The sequence below is a fragment of the Emys orbicularis genome, chromosome 1 (genome assembly GCF_028017835.1).
Source record: "Emys orbicularis isolate rEmyOrb1 chromosome 1, rEmyOrb1.hap1, whole genome shotgun sequence".
Taxonomy (NCBI): domain Eukaryota; kingdom Metazoa; phylum Chordata; order Testudines; family Emydidae; genus Emys; species Emys orbicularis.
This window is the reverse complement of record NC_088683.1, coordinates 206,659,137-206,667,737: the sequence shown is the minus strand read 5'-3', so window position 1 is coordinate 206,667,737 and position 8,601 is coordinate 206,659,137.

Below are 8,601 nucleotides of genomic sequence, written 5' to 3'. Positions count from 1 at the left end.
ACTTGCAAACTGAAGGGGGAGCCTCCATATAGTTCACCACAGGGCTCAGTTTAATGGTTGTGTAACATTTTAAAATGCACATTCTAATGCGCAGTCTCTTTCTGAGAAGAGTTGAATAAAAGCTTTTTTGCCACAAGTGTAATTTTTTCTAAGCGCCTGTTTTTCCCCCCCAGGAGAGATGGGCAAATTGTCATGATAGAAACTGAAAAGCATGTAGGCTCCCTCGTTTGTAAAACACTTCTAATGAGAGAGGGAGCACAGGAGGGGAAGTAGGCACTTACCACTCTTTAATACTGTACATTAGTTTAATTAGCTCAGTGAGAGAAGAACCAGTCTGAGAAGTCATGCACTGAAATGTCAGGGACACTACTTCTCCGTCAAATTAAGGAAACGTCATTAGCAAACGCATAGTTGAAACTGCATTGAGATTTGCCCTAGAAGCAGGATTAAAATCCCTCAGTTTCCTATGTGGAATTTGGTTTGGAAATGTCAACTGCACACTTAAGTGATGGGAGCATTAGAAATGTCTCCGATGGACAGCTCCACATTTGGAAATGTACTAGTCTCCAATAGGAAATAGGAGAAAGTAGAGAGCACATTAAAGAGTATGAGCTAAAAGATATGCAGACCTACCATTTTTATAGGCTCTGTACCATGATGTCTACGCAGCCCTGCCTGCTGATATGCTGATAGCTGATCAGGGTTAGGCAGAGCCATGACTGTTCCTCTTCCCCTTCTTTCCTTCTTCAGCTCCATTACTCCTTACCTCTATCCCTAACTAAAAGTAGTAACACATGTAACAAAGCTACCCCCATTCTTCACCATATTCATTTGCTTGTATTTGTATACCCTTATCCACTACCCTTCGTCTGTCTGCATCTTTTAGCTCTGTAAGTACTGCAGAGTAGAGACTGTCTCTTTTCTGTTTGTACACCACCCAGCACAATGAAGTGTCAGTCCCAAGTAGGCCTTCGAGTGCTATTATCTCATAAGTAATGGCTGGAACATTTTAAAATGTCCTACTCACTGTTGCACAAGAAAGGGCAAAATATTTGGCTACATTTCTACATGGATCCCAGATTTTAAAATAGCTGGTTTCCTGATTGAGGCAAGAGGTATTTGCTGTCTAGAAAACAATCTTTTTTTTCCATGTCACATTCCAGTCAAGAATCTGCATATATGCAAATGGGCTGGAGAAGCACTTCTGGGACAGGGTTAAGTTCACAAATACCAGTATGTGGATAGATAATAACTGTATTCCATGGTTAACAGGAGCAATGGTGGTCTTGTGGTAAAGGAACTGCCCAGGATATTGAGAGAGCTGATTTCTGTTACCAACTGTGCCTGTGTGACTTTGGGCAAGTCTCATGAAACCATATTTTCAGAGTGCTCGCAAATTTTGCATGCCTTAATTTTGGGTGCCTGTAAGGCATTCGCGGTGGTCCCTCCGTCCATCTGGGAGGGAGGCCACGCCCCCTCATTACACGTCCTCTGAAAAAGCACAATTCAGGGGGGAATTAGCATCAGGTTCTCTGCCACTGGGCAGGGTAATCCAGTACTGGATCTAGGGGCCCCGGTCCTCCAACTGGACTGGGCATCAAACAGTTAGAGGGCTCTAGCCTACAGTCAGGGTAGAGCAGGAGTGTCCACAAGCCCCGGGCCTCTGGCAGGGAAAGGTAGCAAGCAGTTAGGCAGCCTTGGCTGCTGGTATTCAGGACAGAGCAAATAAGGGATCTATTAGCCCAGGCCCTACAGGGTGGGCAGCAAAGTCAGAAAGCTCAAGCCTGGACTCAGGACAGTGTTGTAACCAGTCTATTCGCCCAGGCCCTCAAACACGGCGGGGCAGCAAGCAGTCGGGGTCCTGGCTCTGGTGGACTGCCAACAAACACAGGCTTCTTGGCTTGTGGTGGCAAGCCCACCCGACTCCACTGCATCCCAGCCCAGTGCCCTAACCATGGCAGAGTGGTCTGCCACTGGGTCAGCGGGGAAATCCAGCCGCAACCTGCTGGCCAGCTGTCAGTCAGCAACACAGTCAAACTATATTTGTCTCCCCTGGGCTACTTCCTACACTCCCGTTCAAAGGGGGGTCCCTGGGTCGTCATCCGCCTCGCTGCGGTAAACGGTGAACAGCAGCCCCAGCAACTCCTCAAGGTCTCCAGTGACCGGCAGCTCTGGCAGTCCCTCCAGTTCTTGGGCGCTGCAGTAGTTGCTGTCAAGTCCGAGCTCCAGCAGCAGATGAGAGACGTCCTTCTCCTCCGGCAGCTCCTCTCTAACTGAGCCGGAGGGCTGGCGTTTTATATGTCTGGTTCATGTCCCGCCCCTCTGCTTCCAGCTGGGTGGGCCTGGGTGTCCTGGCTCTTCCCATCGGGGGGGGCTCGCGGCTGTCCGTCCATTCATCTCCAAGGGAGGCCACGCCTCCTCGCTACAGTGCCCAAATTGACAAACATGGGGCTAGATTTCCAAGGGGGGCTTAAGCACCCTGCTGCCACTTTAAGTGTCCAAATCAAACATTTAGCGCCACTGGCATTCACAAACTACCTGCCCAGCTGTCACCTAACACCATAGGCCTCTAGAGCCCTTGGGCACCTACGTTTCCACTGGTAAAGTTCCCTAGGCACCTAATTATCTGCATCTAGGCATGCACACAGCCACCTAAATCCTGACATCACTGAGCAGCATGGCACCTATTTCACACTTAAGCCCCAGTGAGATTTATAAACTAGTCATACCTGTGCCTATCTCACTTGTGAGACCAATGCAGTAGGCATGCCCAGAGACTGCCTAGCAGCACTCCTACCAGATCGGGTCCTGCATAAAACACAGCTGAGGAGAAGGTAATGGTGTTGTCCTATAGGGATATAAAAGAAGGTACTAACAGTGATTCCCCCAAGTGACAGTGACCCCCTCATAATTTGTCCCCCACACTTTAAAATCCAACAGTTTCACCAAGTACAAAAATCTCTTGGGTCTTCTGTTAAAACTTGTAAGCTACTGTCTGTAGAAACCATTAATTATAGCTATCCTCTGAAAGATACTTTATTACTATGTAAAACTTACAAACAAGTTAATTGACTTTGTTCTTGAAGTAATTGATACAATGTAAACAAACACTATAAGCTGTTAAGTGACTTTCACTTCATTCAATGGCTCCTAGGACAGACCCCCACCCTCTGTGATTAAAGGGCCGGGAGTCTCAAATGAATTAGCACACACCCCGAAAGTGGTGGAGACAGTAAATTAAAATATGGTTAAGATATGGAATGTATGTTGATAAATGCTTGATGTACATAAATGGTTAGGGAGGTGCCAGCCTAGAAAGGGAGTATCCATCGGCCGAAAAATGTGTCAAGTAGGACCACCAGACAACCCCCTGAGGGTAAACTGGGATCCTCCCCATCACCTGGAAGGATGAGAAACACAAACTTCGGACAATGTGGAGCCACTAGAAATGTGCCACTTTGGACAGGAATGTGCCATCTGCTGATTGAGTCAGCAACAGCAGGATGAAACAGTTCCCATAGACTAACATAGGAATTAATTCCTATAAGAATGGACTCTAAAGACTGATGACTTTGAGTCTCTGGTTCTGCTGCCAACCTCCAGGAGCATCAGGTGCACCTGACACAGACTCGGCTCCATCCTCATGACCAAGATACCTGGCCAGTAACTTGGCATGAGCAACTTCTAGGCTGGTAACTATAACACCTATACAGAACTTGAATGAATGATTCTGTGAATGAACCTCTCTCTCTCTCTCTCTCTCCATATATATATATATATGTGTGTGTGTGTGTGTGTGTGTGTGTATAAGAAATAAGTAGTCAAACAACGTTGTTTACTTTTATCTTTTGCTTTATCAGTATATTTACAATAAATGTGGCATCTTTGCCTTATCCCTCTTTATAAGATCCTGCTGGTTTTTATTCTATTGGTATAACAGTCCCCCTGCCCCATAGCCAGTGGTTGGAGCACTCATGGAGGAGACCGGGGCTCAGACCCCCCACTCTGCCTGATACAGAGCAGGGACTGGAACTGAGACTACCTCTGAGCCTGTTTTCCCTGCCAGATTGGGACTTCGGTACCCTGTCTTGTTGAGCCAGACACCCTAGCCTGCTGCAAACACAGACACAGGCATGAACCATGTCCCCCAAAAGCTGCAGACTTAACTGAAAACAGCTTAAGAAGTGCTCCTGTCTCTAGCACCCAGACACCGAGCTCCCAATGGGATCCAAACCCCAAATAAATCTGTTTTACTCTGAATAAATCTTATACAGGGTAAACTCATAAATTGTCCGCCCTCTATAACACTGATAGAGAGATATGCACAGCTGTTTGCTCCCCCAGGTATTAGTCACTAACTCTGGGTTCAATAATAAGCAAACGTGATTTTATTAAATATAAAAGTAGGATTTAAGTGGTTCCAAGTAATAACAGACAGAACAAAATAAGTTACCAAGTAAAATAAAACAAAAACACGCAAGTCTAAGCCTAATACATTAAGAAACTGAATACAGATAAATCTCACCCTCAGAGATGTTCCAATAAGCTTCTTTCACAGACTAGACTCCTTTCTAGTCTGGGCCCAATCCTTTCTCCTGGTACAGTCCTTGTTTCAGCTCAGGTGGTAGCTAGGGGATTTCTCATGACTGCAGCCTCCTTTGTTCTGTTCCACTCCCTTATATAGCTTTGGCACAAGGCGGGAATCTTTTGTCTCTCTGAGTCCCCATCCCTCCTTCTAAATGGAAAAGTCCCAGATTTTAGATGGATTCCAGTACCAGGTGACATGGTCACATGTCTTGTGAGACCCCAAGCCTTCATTCTTCCTGGCCTGACTCACAGGAAGGCTTGCAAGTAAGCAGAGCCATTTACAACCAATTGTCCAAATTGATGGGAGCCATCAAGATTCTAAACCACCATTAGTGGCCCACACTTTGCATAATTACAGTAGGACCTCAGAGTTATATTTCATCTTTCTAGTTTCAGATACAAGAGTGATACATTCATACAAATAGGATGAACACACTCAGTAGATTATAAGCTTTGTAATGATACCTTACAAGAGACCTTTTGCATGAAGCATATTCTAGTTACATTATATTCACACTCATTAGCATATTTTTATAAAATCATATGGAGTGCAATGTCACAACCCGTGCCTATCTCACCTGTGAGACCAATGCAGTAGGCATGCCCAGAGACTGCCTAGCAGCACGCCTAACAGATCGGGTCCTGCTTAAAACAGCTGAGGAGAAGGCAATGGTGTTCTCCCCCGGCCCTATAGTCATTGGTTGGAGCACTCATGCAGGAGACCAAGGCTCAGACCCCCACTCTGCCTGATTCAGAGCAGGGACTGGAACACAGGTCTCCCACCTGAATACCTTAATCCATGAGCTGTAGGATCAGCTAGAGTGAGGTGCTCTCAGTCACTTCTGTTGAAGCTGTTCCACTTTATATAAAATACTTAAATAGTCTTTGGAGAAGGGTTTGGAACCCGGGTCTCCCAAAAGAGTATGATAACTACTAGGCTACAGAATCACTCATTCTCTCTCTCTCTGGCCCAAAGGCTATTTAAGTATTTTATACAAAATGACCTGGCTTAAACACCTAATTCCTTTTGAGTGGTGCGGGTTTAGGTCATACCCTTCTCCGCGACATTTCCTTCTGGCTGGTTTAGGCAGCTACACACTCAGCTGGCTGGCTTCTGTGAATCACTTGCTTAGCTACCTAACTACCCATGCATTATACGGGGAACCTGGGTACCTAACTCCAGACTGTGAATTCCACTAAGTGGCAGCATGCCTGAAAGTTAGGCGTTGCACTGCGTGTGTCCTCCTTGTGAACCTAGCCTCTGGTGCCTTATTTTCAAAGGACCCAAAGTTCCCGTTGAAGTCAACTAGAGCTGTGAATTCTCAGTACATCTGAAAGTCGGGCACTAGTGATCTAGATCTACAAAGGTATTTAGGCTCCATGGAGGTTAGGTCCTAAATACCTTTGAGGATCTGGGCCTACGTGTCTCAAATTGGGCACCCAAAAATTTCAGAACACAAAATTAGCCCAAATCTTATTTCTTGGTTCAAGTCTTTTTCCCAATTTTCTCTTGATTGTTAGCACAAAGTCATCAATTTATGAAAATTGCAATGGGCCTCCATTTAATGGCAGAGTGTAGCTCTATTCTAGAATCATTATTCATTCCGACTTTCACAGAGAAAGTCATGGAATTAAACCTCATTTTAATAAAAAGCCTTCCAGATCATATAGTTTTTATCTGGCCTAAATAAATCTGCATGCCTGAAAGTAGTTGTCTGCTACCTTACTCCCAAGACAACTTCTTAACTGCATTCCATGTCTTCCCTTTGGTCAGTGCATTCAGTCTTCCAATGGCATTAATTTTGCCAGCTAAATCTCATTACAATTTTTTAAAGTGTCATAATTCAGGGGATATGAAAAAGATTATTTCAGCAGTGAGTCATCCAACTGTAAATAAAGAATAATATCTATCACAGAATCAAAGAGGAAGCAATTTTGTTGGGTGTAGAAGGCATGTAAATCGAAGAAGGACATTTTTAGTGAACTTCCGATGCACTGATTTCCCTGAGCAATGTACTCTTTAGCTTTAAATTTAAAAAGTGTTATCTAAATTAGATAAAAATATTTATCTCAGCACTGTCAAGTTTCCCAGTTGCTAGTCTGGATATCAGTCAATGTCTTCTAGGGAGATTTTGTAGCTGTCAGCATATTGCAGTCTGCTATGACAGTGTAAACATCATGATCCATAACTTGTTTTTCCTAAGGGTTGGGGCCTCGGAACTCATCTTGGGCTTCCCATTTACCCCCTATTTCTTCAAAGGGCTCAAGTGGAGAGCAGATGTTACATCCACAGGAAAGCTGATACGATAAGATATGAAGTCATACTCTCTCTAAATGGTCAGTTCTTTTGCAAGGTTGCCAATTATGAAAGCTATAAATACCTGTACCTTTTGAAAACCGAAGACTCTTATTCGAATTAATTGTGAATGACCCACAGGGCACTGATTGGAGAGCATGATGTTGTCATATGATCAGACAGTGTGTCTGAAAATGTGTGTTTCAATCTATCTTCGTGCAGTTTCCATGAAATGCAGCCTCATGACTGACGCCTTTTTGCTCCACTGAGGGGTCCAACCAGTCAAGGGTAGGATCATAAGTTAGAAATGGACAGCACCTGTGCTTGGAAATCCATGTATGAAAGGCACTATGTTCATGCCAAGGATTTTATGACTGAATCAGATCCACCTGCAAGAGGATGGCATAGTCCCCTGGGAGAGGACGTTGCTGATACTCAACTGATATTTTGGTTAAGGTCAAGCAGAAGCACCTAGGATCAATGTTGAGTCTTGCACTCCTCTGATGGGGGAATATGGTAAGTTTGTTTATTTCAATATTCAGCGGTTTGCTTTTTGTACAAAATAAGAATCCCAGGAAGCTGAGAGAATTGCTTTTAAAAATTGAAAATCCACAGGCATCACTCCAGATCTAGTGAGCATTTTTAAAACACTGGTGAAAGTGTCCCTCTCTTGACAAACATTGCAGAAGGAGATCCTTCTCAGTTACGCCTGTACATCTGGGAAAAATTCATCGGTCACTGATGAGGTGTAGGCATATTGGGGGGGTGATGAAGGGCCTGGCCAAGGCTTTCCTCTCCCTTGGCTATCCTGAGCCCTTGCAAAAAGCAATAGGGACCAATGCAGCAAGGATACACCAATTTAGGGCAGCAATCAACTGTGCCAGGAGCATCACTGGCCCCTACAGTCTCTGATTGGATGAGGCACAAACTCCTTTCCCTCTCCCTACATCAGCGTAGGGATGTACATGAACGAAAAGTAATTGGCTCTGAATCCAAATACACATAAGGGGATCTGATATGTAAGAAGGTGCTATTTCACATAATGACTTTGCAGAGCAGAGCTGCACAGAAAGTGCCAAAGTAACGTTATGCTGCTTCTCCTCTTCCTACCACAGAAGAAAGCCGCATTACTCATGAGCCAGACGAATGCCTCCTACTAGTGCATGAAGGCTCAATTTATTCTTTTTATTTTTTTATTCTCTTGATGAAACTTTACTAACAAACCACATGTAAAAGCTGCAGGTCCCTTACGGGTGAGAGTCAAACATTTACTTACACAGCTTTTCCAGTGATGGCAATTAAATTAAACATGAAGAGAACACTGCTGCTTGGAAGTTTTAAAACCCGAAGGTGTAAATCACACCACATAACTAATTTATGACATTTCCTGCCTTACAACTCCTCGCTGGTGTTTTGTAAAGATTAGGAGGGATCTGGTTTCTATGTGCTTTTTGGGACAACAGAGTAGGAAGCTGTTGTCTGTAGTGTTGGGTTGTGATCCCTGACCAAAGTCACAAATTAAACAGGATCAGGCTAGGTCAAGACTCAGATGCAACAAAGGACGTAGATGATTCACTTGGTGACACTCTGTGTCAGCATCAAAAGGAGCCTGCTGAAATATTCCTATGAAAGGGGGTTTTCGGTTGTTGTTATTTGACAAAACTTGCCTGGTTTTGAGTTTGTGAAACAACGTAACAGCCAGATTTTATGAAAATCTG